Source organism: Euprymna scolopes, chromosome 14 (genome assembly GCF_053919585.1).
Source record: "Euprymna scolopes isolate OS-2025 chromosome 14, ASM5391958v1, whole genome shotgun sequence".
Lineage (NCBI taxonomy): Eukaryota > Metazoa > Mollusca > Cephalopoda > Sepiida > Sepiolidae > Euprymna > Euprymna scolopes.
This window is the reverse complement of record NC_136495.1, coordinates 109,253,420-109,268,635: the sequence shown is the minus strand read 5'-3', so window position 1 is coordinate 109,268,635 and position 15,216 is coordinate 109,253,420.

Here is a 15,216-nt window from a genome sequence, read left to right as displayed (position 1 = left end):
ATCTGCAGTTCGTCTACATTTTCTATTCTTACAGACCGCTCTCTGGCTGTCTGTTCACTCCTGTCTAGATCGTCTGTCCGCTCTGGTGGTCAAACTTCAACTCATCGAATCTCTCCAAAACTCTACATCACGTGTTCCTTTACGTCACCTCATTACGTGTCTCAGACCAAACTAATGTCCCCATCTAGTTATTTGTTTATCCAAACCCAAAAATAATGTTTACATCTATTTTCTACTTTCGCATTCCTTTTGCGATTCACACGTCAATCATCTCTTCCCCAATTTAGTTGTTTATTCTTCTAATCATAATAACTGATCCAGCGACCATCCGTCGCTCAATCAATTAATAATAATAATAATAATAATAATAATAATAATAATAATAATAATAACAACAACAATAATAATGTTTTGACCCTTGGCCCTGCTTGTTACAGTTAACACAGATACTGCGCTATGATCACAGCCTACAAGGGTCATAACATTACACTCCACAATACATTGTAGTCAACATTGCACTGTAGAGAACCTACCGCTGATTTTATAAAATTGTTTATATATAATGGCTTTCATTAAAGTTTAAAATTAAAAAGTCAAGTACCATGCTTCAATTGTGCTCTAAGCAGAAACATTCATTTGGAACGCGCCTCTGTCATATCAAAGAACCCACTGTTGATTTTATATGTTCGGCCTTTCGACTTGTGTGGTGATAAAACTTCTCAAGTGCACTTGTGATGTTAGGCTGTGTAAGATATTAACTTTCGTCAAAATCGCCTGTTTCTTCTTTCCTCGGATTATTTCGACTACCAATTCATGGAAGACATTCCGATACAAAACCGATCTAAGAACACTGCCAGGCACATGAAATACTTTTCTGCGATATTTCATAAAATTGGCTCAGCCGTTATCGAGTCCATATGGAACGAACACAGAAACACATACAGACACACATACAAAGTTCCTTTTATATAATAGTAGAGATTGCAGCACGTGTGAGGTTCGAAAGAAGTTCTACTCTTATATAAAATATAAGTGTTGGATATTGACAGGTAGCCCCGGGAAGAGAAACATTCTATCAGTTACACACATGCAGCTGGATTCCATGGGAAGAATGCAGGACTTTCCATCATTGTCTATTGGAATGCATAATTTGACCCAGAAATATTTGAGAGGATATCGGTTAAATGATCGAGACAATAGACAATGGGAAATATTAATCATTCCAATGGGAAAAGAATGTTTATATAAATCGTCACAAAGACAAATCATGGCAGTTGGACAGAGAGAGAGAGAGAGAGAGAGAGAGAGAGAGAGAGAGAGAGAGAGAGAGAGAGAGAGAGAGCAAGCCTTGCACATTTCTTCACTGCCAGCATCCACACCCACCTCACGCTCCTTCAGAGGTGTCAAAACACTAGTAATAACTTTAAATCCAAGGCTGATTGTCGGTGTGAAATAAAATAATACATTTTCTGATAGATCAACTGTGTTGTGTTTTACTCGCTGGTAGTGTGTGTAGATCGTGAACCAGAGACAAAAGCAGATTTAACAATTATATAGTTTGGAAACTCATTTTAAACAACCGAATACATAACATAGCGGTAGAAAGATATTTTCTCTGTGATTTTAGCAATGGATATGGTGTAAGTTTTCCATTTCAGGACTAAAGTCAAGATTAATTCTCAGAGCTTATCAAAGCAGGTGTTTTCCTTAAGGATGAAACAATATATTTGCACTCAATATAAGGGATACTGAGTTCCAAGCGCCTCTATTCTGCATGATAGATGCATAGTTGTTTGGTGTCCATTTAATCAACATAATCTGTATCCAGAGAAGTTTTCTAGCAAGGCTCTCCGTATCATATATTTCTATTTCTTTCTCTTTTCTTTTTTTTTTTTTTAGGAGTGTAACGTTGTCAGGAAACCAACACATTATAGGCTCAGATGCAAATGTAACGTAGCGCAGACGTGAAAATGCAGATGCATGAAAATAACGTCACCAATAGGAAAAAATAAAGACTTTAAAACGATCACGTTAGAGACGAGAAGAATGTCTGGGATCACGTAGAGGCGTGGATGACACACGAGAGCACGTTCGAGAAAACGATTACATGGGTGATATCACGGCTAATGAGGAAATAAATGTTGTTTTTAAAAAGAAAAGGCGAGTTCAAGTTATTTTCTATTCTTGGAATAGAAAATAACTTGAACTATACGTGATCGCAAACATTCTTCCCGTCTCTAACGTGATCGTTTTGAAGTCTTTATTTTTTCATATCAGTGACGTTATTTGCATGCATTTGCATATGCACGTCTGCGCTACGTTACACAGGAGAGTCGTCACTCATCAAGGACTAAATGCCACTCGAAGATAAAGGTTAATGCGTGTCAGTACGTCGGTGAGTCAAGTCCATAATGATGTGTACTAGGGGAAAGTGGGTAGAATTTGATTATTTATGAGTACATCTCAACAAGAACTTGTTTACATTGGACTTGAAAACGACCATGTTGGAACCAGCTGGAAAGCAACTCCGACGTATAGAGATTCACAGATGGGCAGTTTAGCTATAGGCACAGATAGAGAGTAGGTGAAGTTGTTGACAGGGGTTGAGTCTTTAGATTTGAAGATGTATAGACTTTTGGGGGTTCTTCTTCACTATAATAGCGAAATTCGAAAATCGAAATATTAAATTGTAAGTAAAACCAATGGTAGCTACTCCATTGTCACGTCACAGTAATGAACATATTCAAAAATGACGGAAAACAATAAGGTAGAAATTTAATTATTAATGAAATCGTTTTAAAGAGAATTAGTGGAAATTAAGTTTTGCAAAAAAAAAAAAAAAAAAAAAAAACGAGTTTGAATCGTAACAAGAAGGAATTATAAACTGAAAATTTTCGTCAATTTAGCAGAACATAATTTTCGCTAATTGTCTTCGCAAACTGTTTTCATTAATAAATAATTGTCTGCCTTATCTTTTTCTTTTTTTTTTTTTTGTTTGTTTGCTTTTTTAATAAAGCTGTAGAGTTCTTTTCTTTAGGGGCGACCAATTTATCATCTCATCTGTACAATTTTTGTTTATAACTTCATGGTTGATAAGTATTTCTAAACGAAATCTTACACAGATTACTATAGAGCCGTTATGTTTTTAATTGTTAACACTATACAACTTTTAGTGGTCTTGTGCCTCTTTATTCTATACTAGCTGTCCGTATCCGGTGTTTCCCAAGATGAAGTGAAATTATTGTTTTTAATAATTATCTGTTAATTATTAAAGTTAAGAATCAAATATTGTTCGTTTTAATTAAGATTGAAACTGTAGATGTCAACTGACGTAAACAAAAAGAAAATTAACATCCAAACATGTTTTTGTTTTACACACAGATGCGAAAGAAACACGTCTGCTTTTATTCATATTACGAGACGAAGAGAGAAAAACGTCAACTCACTCGTTTATATATCATCTAAAGTACACGTCATCAAAGTATCTTATATAAATCAAGGGAAATAACCCTTCACACGATTCAGGGAAGATAACTCTTATTATTCAAACATGACCACAGTTAAAAACCTATATTTACATTGATGATTTCTGTTTCAATTCTTTTTAAACAGTTTGTTTTAAGGAATAATTTTTTAGTTTTAAGCAAGATAATTCTTATATTCTTCACTTAAACTATCAGTTATTCGTCTTGTTTATTTTGATGTTTCAATCATAATCAGAAAAAATGTTTCCATATAAACAGTTGTTCGGGCGAGACTAGATCATTGTATTAAACAAACTTTAGCGAAGTACGTTATTACACTGCCAATAAACAGTGATGGGGCTATTCCAATATTTTACCGATTCCGATACCATTACCGATGCTGATTCTCTATGAATCTCTAATTACATAACAATAGAGTTGTTATTTATTTCCAATTATCGTAAAAACTCATGTGCAAATATTTTCTCAAACGTACAAACACACTTGTGGAAGATGATCTATAGATTTTAGCTTTACTGGTTGTTTAAAATCAATAAATATTGATTATTTTAATATTACTACCAACAGTGAAAGATTTTAGTTTAAACAAAATCAAATAAAAAAGAAAAAGAAAAGAATCGTTTTTGGTATCGGAAAATAGGTTTTCAGATTCCAATGGTGATTCCGTTATCCTAAAAAATTCCGAATTTTCTGACGATTCCGATTAATCGTTCCAACACTACCAATAACATGGTACAACAATAACAAATGCAAATTTGCTAGCCAGAATCAAAATTTGATATGACAACTTAAATGCTATGTAGGTCTAAATTTTACTTGAATTTATATTTCAGAAGATGCATTTCGAAATATTAAAAACCCCTCTGTTGCCGTTTTAAAAACAAGTTTATCTACTGATGATCTCCAAAATCAGCCAAAGATGAATTCTAACATTATCAGATAAATGTATCAAAGACAATGGTTGTAAGCTGAGTTGGTTGGTGATATTTATTTGTTTATTTAATTCTGATAAAACAATTTGTATGTATAGATTTGATAAGAAAACCATTAAAAACTACTTGTTTACATATGTGTTTAAGACAAGCTAAAATAATCCGAATATCTGTTTTGTTTTTATTTTTACTGATGCGTCTCAATTTATCAATGCCAGATGGCCACTCGAGGATAACACACTGAGATTACTGTAAATAATTGGTGGGATGGGCAGAAGATTCTTTTAGAAGAATTGATTATCCAAGAGGACAGTTCAACAATTATTTGTTTACATTAGAATTGAAACGACCATGACTTGGTCGCTTGAAGAGCAAACTCGAAATACATTTTTTTACATGGGGTTCACCTCTTATCAAGACCCAGTGGCCACTCGGGGATAAGGATTATTGTGTGTACAGTAATCAAAGGGATAGTGTAGCAATAGTATTGGAGAATTGGTAAAGTGTCATTACTTAAGGGGGTGGTTCATCAGGAATTTGTTTGTGTTGGACTTGAAGACATCCAGGTTAATGTCGGGTGGGAAACAGGCAAGCGAAACAGAGTTCCACAGGCGTGCAGTTCTAAGAAAGAAGCTTTGTTCATGGAATCTACGTTTTGATTAAGGCACAGATAGGGAGTGGGGAAAATTATTGACGGTGGTTTCAGCTAGTTGAGTGTTTTTTGAAAAAGATTGGCGAGGGGAGACACAAGAATGGAGCTCAAACGAGCACTTGCCATAGAAATAACGATAGAACAACGACAGGCTCGCTACGTCTCTTCTGTGGGAAAGAGGTTGCGGGGTAGAGAAAAGGGCATCCCCCACCAAGCCACGAAGTCTATTTTGTACTCTGTCAATGCAGGATAGGCTGTTTTTAGCAGCTCCCGCCCAGATGTGGCAGCAGTACTCCATCTTTGGATGTACTTGGCTCTTATATAGATAGAGAATTGCATCATTAGTGAGATATCTTCTGGAGCGGTAGAAGGATCCCACCATTTTCCTAGCGATCTTGGCCACAGACTTGATGTATGTGTTCCATTTAAGATCAGGGGTAAAGGTCAAACCCAGGAGCTTATCAAAACCTGGGGCCTCTCCTAGACGAGAGCCATCCATTTCAATCGATGCCAGATGGGGATCAGAGCGTTTATGATGTAGAGATAGGAGCTTGGTTTTAGATGCATTAAAGGTAACCAGCCACCTCTTTCTCCACTGTACCACGCGCTCAAGAGGAGAGAGAATCAGAGAAAACATCATCATTTACGGCCTTTGATGTGTTGCCATAGATGGTCGTGTCATCTGCATAGATGTCAACGAAAGATTTTAGTATGTGTTTTGGGAGATCATTGATGTAGATCAGGAAGAGAGTTGGGCCCAGTATGGACCCTTGAGGGACTCCAACGTTAATACTGTGGGCCTGTGATTTCTGCCCATCAACCACTACTCTTATGAGCCTATCTGAGAGAAATTACTTAATGATCGAGAAAACATTTCCAGTTATACCGTAGCTGGAAATCTTGTGTAGTAGGCCTTTATGCCAAACCTTATCGAAGGCCTTTGATATATCGAGAGCAATTGCCCTAGAAATGAAATCTTTGTCGAGAGATTCGCTAATCCTATGAGATATAACCGTTAGCATATCTGCTGTAGATCTAGCAGAGCAGAAACCATATTGCGTGTCGCTAAGAAGGTTATTTCTGCTGAGGTTGTTGACTACTTCTCTATTTATTGTGGATTCCAGCAACTTACTCATGACACACAGGAGACTTATTGGTCTGTACTGAGAGGGAGATGACTTATCACCTGAATTCTTAAATACAGGGTATACTGATGAGGTTTTCCAGGGTGTTGGGAAGCACTTCTCCTTAAGGTAACGCGTAAACAGTTTGGTAAGTATGGGGGCAAGTTCTGGTTGTAATTTTTTTAACACTATAATTGGAATACCGTCGGGACCAGTTGCTTTATTGGAGTCAAGGTTCTTGATTAGCTTGGCGACCTCACGCACAGATATTTGTATGTTGCATAGCGTGTTGTCTATTATAGGAGGGAATATGGGGAGTTGATGGCCTTCGTCACACAGGGTAGAATTTGCCGCAAAGTTTTTGGCAAATAGTTTGGCCTTGTCGGATGCTGTCGAGATGACCTCTGGTCCATTGATAATGGTTGGGATAGAACGCACGTTTCTGTTCAGGGTCCTATTTGCTATTTGCCAGAACTGGTGGGAACCAAGCTGCTGCTCAGCTACTTTGGATTTAACGGATTGAGCATATAGTTCTCTTGCATTTTTATTACTCTTTTACAGTGGTTGCTGGCGGTCCTGAAAGCAGCTTTAGTTTCAGTGCATCTATTACGTTGGTAGCTACGGAAAAAGTGATTTCTGTGTGCGATTACATTGTTCCAGAGATGGGTTATTCTAGGAAAGATATTTTGTTCAATATATATTTTTTTTTTGTATATAGAAAAAGAGAGAAAGGGGTTATTTGCTGCGATGATAGCTAAGTGAGTTCTTGCTGGGAATGTTTTACAGGAGAACCAGAGATTCGAGCTCAGCCGAACGCCTACCATGAATACGGTGGAGAGGGGCTAGCAACATCCCTTTCTATGTGAAAGATGATGTGTGGTGTTTAATCTTAGATAATTTATATTCCTAATTTTAATACGTTGTCAATTGTTTTAATACGTTAGTGCAATTGCTATGTATGAGTCATTATACTCCTTGTGACTCGAACTCGCGTGTCCTCTTCCGCTCTTGATAGATTAACAGGGGCACACGCGACTCTTTTTAAATGGAGGAGTTTCCCGTATGAGACACATGTCAATAAGATGATTACACAAATCTTAGAGAGTGAGGAGGAGAGAGAAGAAGAGGGAAAAATAGATACACAAAATGATTGACTGGGTTAAGAGAAAGGAAGGGAATATGCGTCGACTTTGTGCTTAGGTTATTATGTTGTTCATTGGAATTTTGACTGATTTCTGCTCTTACGAGGAAAAGAGACAAAGAGGAAACAATACAATTGTAAGAATATCACATCTGATTCTTAACTTCCGTTTATTTGCTGAAGTTATCCTCTGGCTCTCAGCTGTCAATCATTCTTATTTTCTCTCGTGGGCCTTCATTATACAATATAATTTTATCAATAGTCTAGGCATAAATGTATTTATTACTATTCAATCACTTGGAGTTTTAACAGGAGTAATATACCATCTGTTTCTGCTTGAAAGAATATAGCATGTTTCTGCTTGTAAACGATTACTGATGATTACTCCTGTCAATCTCTCAAAATCTGAAGAGGACAAGAGAGTTCCAGTCAAAGGGAGTATAATGACTTATACACTGATCTTGTGAATTGCTTGGACGCTGTCTTTTTGGCAAGATTTTTCCTGGTCATCTCAGGTTAGTACAGAAAATGGTTATGGTCGCGGAGATTCTTCGATTTATATATCTATTATAATAAAGTCGCATTCCTGTCTGTTTGTTTGTTCATAATTAGGTTAATATATACAAAGCCTTTTTTACACAGAAAAGGGATGTTGCAAGCTCCTCCCCAACGTATTGCTTTATTCATGGTAGGCGTTGCACAAATAGATTTTAAAATTGAAAACGAACGCTTAGATACTTTTATTCCTGCACTCTGCGTGATTTCGATATATACTATTGATTCTAAAGGAATCAACGTTCACAGGGATTATCTCATTTGCATATTACATTAAAGAAAATCTGTCTTAATAATTAGCGCTGAATTTATGGAAATTAGTAATAGAATTGCTTTTACATTTAATTTACATTTAATTTAATTTATTTTTACTTATTAGCATAACCAACATCAGCGGCGTTTAAACACAGAAGTATGTTTTCATTTAACCTATAAGTCATTTTCCTGTAAGATATTTGACTTTTAATTAAAGTATCCTAGTGCTCATGTCAATTCAAAATAGATTTTTAAAAAACACCAACTTATCCAGGACTAGCAAGAAGGGAGGGTGCTCACTTTGTAAAATACGCTTATATATATATATATATATATATATATATATATATATATATATATATATATATATATATATATACTAGTAAAAGTACCCGTCGTTGACTGGGTTCAAAAACAGCCTACAGAAAATGGACTCTGATTTATGAAAGTATGATAGGTTATGAAAAAGAAGGGTTGTAAAATTTGGGGGTATCAAAACCAAAGCAAAATATGATGAAAGTAAAAATAAAATCGATAAACCCCATCATTTATTATATCATACCTGTTCACACTAAAACACTTATCACAATATTTTGTGGATCTATATTAAAAACCTTGTTAAACTTTGTGACATGTTTCCATTCTATGGATGTCAGGCGCGAATGAACACCCCATAATTTTATTATACCATATTTCTCCAAACTGAAACATAATTATCAAAGTATACTTACGCAGATAGATATGAAAAGTCTTTATTAAAGTTTGTGCCTATATCCATTTTATGCAAGCAAGGCGCTAACGCAGAGCCCACAATTTTATTATACCATCCCTATTTAAGTTAAAACATACTTATCAAAGTATCCTTATGTACATCTATATTAGAAACACTTGTAAACGTTTTTTTTTTAATTTTTTATTTACATACTTTGTGGACCAGGCACGAACGCAGACCCCACAATTTTAATGAACCACCGTTCTGCCAGATCAAACATATCCATTCCTGTGTCTCGATACATCTTCTATCATTATATGATGAATGCTTTATATGAACACTGTAAATAGTTTGGTGAAAGTAGAGGAAAGTTTGTTCGTTTGGTTTTTTTTTCAAGAGAATGTGCAAATTATTTTTTGTCAACAAAAAATAAACAGAAAAAATACTCCGATCATTAATTAATTATGCAATAAATAAATAAAATGTTGATTTAGTATTTCAATATTAGAACAACGCTCGGCTGAATCCGGTGATTGCCGGTCGAACCCTAACCATAATTGGAATCCGGGGGGGGGTCAAAGTCTGCATGAGTACCATCCTTTTTAATTTCGTCTTGTCCTCAATTTTTTGAGTGGGCTATCAGCGGATGCAAACTAATAAATTTAACCAAAATTCAAAAAATTCAACCATTAAATAATTTTAATAAGTGCTCAGTAAATCAATTCCCCTTATTGGAAACACTAAAGGGAAGGAAGAAACCAAATTATTGCCAGTATGTTTGGGAGAGGTTTCCTTTTTTCTTTTTTCTTTTTCAATATTTTAAGCAGATTTGACACTGAGCTACCAGATTTTTATGGGTCGCTTTGTTTCTAATATAACGTAAGTATATCTAGATGTTTATAACTTACGATAAAACTTGCGGAACATGCGCTGTTTTACGATTGTTATAAAAATGGAACGGAAACTTTAATTTCGCTCCGTTTTAATCTTTTTTTAATTGTGTCCTCCCCCAAACGAATATAATCAAAAGAATAAGATTCCACAAGTATACAGGGTGGCCGAAAAGTCCCAGGACACTGGCCGAAAAGATGTTCGAAGTGCTTTCACAGAAAGATTTGGAAAGCCCGCGCCATCAAGAAGTAATCTGTATCTGTGGGAGAAGAAAGTTTTTGAAACAGGTAGCGTTCTGGATCAGGCAAGAAGTGACAGGCCTGAAACACGAAAGGAAACGTGTGCTGGTGTTCAAGAATCACTGCAACAGTCTCCCAAGAAATCCCCCAGAAAACGTTCTGCTGAACTTGGAATACCAAGGGCTACCATGATGGATCATATGAAAAAGGACTTGGATGTCAAAGCTTATAAGCCATGTGTATAGTGTCCTGGGACTTTTCGGCCACCCTGTACTTTATATATGTAAAACACGAAATATTTAAGAAAAAAAAAAAAAAAAAAAAAAGTTATTAACGAAAAGGAAATAATTCCATTTTTAAACGAAAAAAAAGTCAGTTTGGTATATCTTGTTATTTTTTACAACTTACCGTTCACATTGGAAATGTCGATATTTATAGGTTGTCGGGTACGATTACAACGAATAAACACTCCAATCTACCCATGTTAGAACGGCTCTCGGAATAGACACACCAACCTCCTCATGTTAAGAACGGCTTTTGAAATAGACACCCCTAACCTTCTCAACATACCCGAAAACCCATAAAAGTTGACATGTCGAATGTGAACGATGAGTTGGACGTAATGTAAAAAATGTACCGAATTTAAAAGGGAACGAAATTTAAATTTCCGTTCCATTTTTACAACAACTGCAAAGCAAAGCATTCTCCGCAAATTTTGCCTAACTTAGTGTATTAATGTTATTTTTTTTATTTATTTATTTTATTTATTTATTTTTATTTATTTATTTTATTTATTTTTTTTTTTTTTGCAAATTTACCGTTTAGTTGTACAAATAGCCTCCAATACTGTTATCAAAAAAAGGGACACGTTGGGTCGACACCGGCGGGTGTATATATCGTAAACAGAACTGTGTTTATATTGACATAATTATTGAAAATGTAATCACGTGATTAAAATTTAATTTAAAATTAACCATGTTGTTTAACAAGTAAAAAAAGAGAGAAATAATTCAAGATGAACTTTTAAAATAATTAAATGTGCTTTATTTTATAATTTAAAAATAAAAACATTGAACAATCTATATATCTATAAAAGTGAACGTGTCTGTGTATCTGTCTGTCGGTGTATCTGTGTGTCTGTCTGTGTGTGAACATTTCCCTATGCAATAACTCTGTCAATTTTTAATCTACAGACTCAAAATTTGATATACAGGGTACTGAGATTTGTGAAAATCGATGTGATCGGTTTTCGGCCAGAAATTTTACGATTAAGGGGTCAAAGTTCAACGATTTGACCTTTGAGAACTCTACCAAACTCTTCCGACAATTTTGGGTTTAAGCACTTGAAATTTTAGAGATAGGTTCCTTGGACATGGATCTAACTTAATAGCTTAATTTGACCTCAAAACAATAAATGTTAAGGGGTCATAATAGGAGTCAAATTTTTTAAAAAAATTGACCGCCTTTATTGTCTTCTTTTTTTTTGTTTTTGCTTAACATACACTTCCAAATACCCGGGCAACGCCGGGCACCCATGCTAGTATAAATAAAATGTTTGCTTTGTTCTCGAAAAGAAATAATGAAAGATGAAGTTAAATATTGAATTCTTGTGGAGACGCATCATCATTTGGACCCGAGAACAATATAAAATGTAAAATCCAACCAAAATCTTATTTGTATTGTTGAATATTTTAAATTTTTAATTATACAATAAAAACCTTACATTTATAAAATAAAACACATTCAATCATTTTAAAACTTCATTTTTTATTTCTTTTTTATTTGTTAACCAACGTATTATTTGTATTGTTTAATGTTTTAAATGTTTAATTATACAATCAAACAATAATAAATTATAAAATAAAACACGTTTAATCCTTTTATTTGTTGAACAATATGTGGTTAATCTAAAATAAATTATACGTAAACAACCTTCTTAATATATACAGATGACGATCCAAAGTGCCCCCCCTTCTATTTTTTTTTTATAACAAGGTTAGAGACTATTTGTACAACTAAACGGCAAATCTGCCATTTTTTTTTAAGTAAAAATAATATTTAGGTTTGGATATAAATTCCTAAACTCATTTCACCTTAAATAATTTAGTTGACTGAAATAGGAATCTAATTGAATCTTTAATTTCCTGAATAGTAAAAAAAAATCCACAATGGTCGATTTGCTGCTAATATCCATTTTCGATTAATATTTGAGAGGAAAGCGACCACATGTGGTTAATTTAAATTAAATTTCAATCACATGGTTACATTATCAATAATCACGTGATCAAATCCATTTAAAATTTACCCATATTATAAACACACTCTGTTTACATTAAGCGAGACCACGGCCTACCGTGGTGAGACCAAAAGTTTCATTTTAGTGATGTCACGTGACGTCAGACGGTGATAAATATATGTCCCTAAATAAAAAAAAATGGCTACATCGTTACAAAGAAAACCACGTATTTATTAAAGAAAAATTAAGTAAAATGTTATAATTAAAAACAGTACAGTACACATATTATAGCAAAATGTCGAAGTAATCATTCAGTGGTTATTTAGACTATTAATAACGAACGAACCAAGAATTATATATATATATATATATATATATATATATATTCAAGTAAGATCTTTGACTTACTTGTTGTTTCATCAAATACTTCTGCATGCAAAATCCGATCCCGCATTTTGCTAATTCCCACCCTCTGATGAGAATGAAAGTATTTCTTCGAAACTCCGCGGATTAAGGATAATCCATTTATCTAGTGTTTCCTTTTCAGATTAAATATGTTTTTAACTCATTTCGAAGTGTTTTTTAACATATTTTATTAACTATTTGCTCATATATATATTATACTGATTTCAGGGGATTTTAAACAGATGAATTGGCTGTGATCAGTTAAAATCGAAACCAAAACATTTAGCGCAGTAACTGCGTTCCCTATCGTTTGAATTATCACAGTTACTTAAGAATGATTTAAAATTAAACCTCAAGTTGTGAATTAATTTACACATGCGCAAAAGTAATATAAATATGTCAGCAAGTTGAAATGGACATTTTGTCTTTCAACTTACCGACATGTTTCTGTACGCATAATTTATCCATCCAAACAAAGATTTTATTCGTTATAAACCATCCTTGGTGTATGATTACTATTTCTTGTTAATTTCAGTGTTATGTGACCAGTAGTTTAAGATCTTATCAGTTAATTTTTTATGGACACACGCATGCATGCATCTACCGTTTTATTTATATAGATGAAGTTCGTGCGAATGCTGAAAAGCACGATGTGGTACAAACCTAGACGATATTGGAGAGTGTCAAGAAGAAAATAATTATCTGTTCAGAGTGATTGTGGTCAGACTTCAGCGAGATTCGTTCCCTTTTCAATCGGTGTATGAAGTCTTGCCAGCCAACAGTATTCGCCCTAGGCGGAACTGTCAAGGGAATATTAAGTTCAAAGGCAGTCCCCAGTTGTAGGTATATCCAAGTCAGCGAAGGCGATAATGTTAAGTTATTTCAGAAGATCAAAGTGTAGTATCTGTTCCGGCAGATGCTGCACTTAAGATAATTTGTACCAGTCAATGGAGGGGAAACCCTCTATACTGGGACAATTATTATTTTTGGTAACCAGAGTGACCCCTTTTAGGGGAGCTGGTTTTTACCTCACATTAAAAACGGCCTTGTGCCTAATTTGCTCAGTGGGGGAGCAAATAAATACCATCTGTTCCGGCAGATACTGCACTTAAGATAATTTGTACCAGTCAATGGAGGGGAAACCCTCTATACTGGAACAATTATTATTTTTGGTAACCAGAGTGACCCCTTTTAGGGGAGCTGGTTTTTACCTGACATTAAAAACGGCCTTGTGCCTAATTTGCTCAGTGGGGGAGCAAATAAACACCATCTGTTCCGGCAGATACTGCAAGCTATGACTAGCTATGACTAGCTATGACTAGCAAAGACCAGATGTGGGGGCAACCCCACATGCCTGACCTTTAACCAGCTCCCATTTCCCACCTCTCGGGAGCTGGTCCCCTTTTTCCCTTCCCCCTCCCTTCACTCCTCACATTAAAAATTGGCCTTGTGCCTAATTTGCTCGGTGGGGGAGCAAATAAATACTATCTGTTCTTCAGATGCTGCACTTCAATTTCTTGTTCTCTGTCAGTGGAGGAGAGACCCTTCACGACTGAGACAATTTTTATTTTTGTTCCTTTTATCCACGTTAAAAAACGACCCTGGTGTCTAACTCTGGCCCGTGGGGAGGCATTGTAAATAGGAACATCTCCCTACAAAAAGCGCTTGATATTCCCAAATAATCCCCCATCTCTTACTGACCAGCTTCAACGTGGCTTAACTTTAGTGATCTAATGAATACCGGTGTGTCTACGTGATTATGTCATATATGATATCTTGCCGAGCTCAATCAATTTTTTTTTTTATCAAGAGCGTACCTTTTAGGAGAGCTGTTTTATTGTTTTTATTTTCAAGATAAAAGCAAGCCTTGTGCCTAACTCTGTTCTAAGGATGTAAGTAAATGGGGACTGCCAAATTGGTTGGTATATTCTTCGCTGCATGTGGATATTCTTGGCGTAACGATTATTGATCTAGAGAGCGAACTTGTCGAACTGTTTTCATATATCAGTAGATTCACCCGATTAACTTTTGCGCACAGATTCTATGGAGCATATGTCTAACTCTGCGCTCGTGAGAAGACAAGTAAACAGGATGATGTAACGGTGTAGAAAGACAATAGAAAGAAGCGACTACGGTTAGCATGTGTCCGTTGTCAGGACTCAGTGACATATGAAACTAGAAGTATTTCAGTACTAGGTAAGCGTGAGTATGCAAATGTAAGCGCTGTTGAGCGTTCAAAACGGCTGAATTAAAAAAGACAGGTTTTTTGAACATCGCATTCTTCGTATTCATATGTGTGTGTGTGTGTGTGTGTGTGTGTGTGTGTGTGTGTGTGTGTGTGTGTGTGTGTGTGTGTGTGTGTGTGTGTTAATTTACCCCAAACAAGGCACAGGGCAAATTTGACATAAGTGGCTACTATTTGGGACCAGATTTTACAGGGATACTGTGTAGGGAGTTAAGTAGGGATATGTCTGTTCACATTATACTTAAACTTCTGCATATCAGTACAGTCATGAAAGCAGAGACCCGGAAGGAAATTCCAAAGTCTAGTAGCTGTGTTTTGTACTGTTGTCATTTATCTTTGTTGTT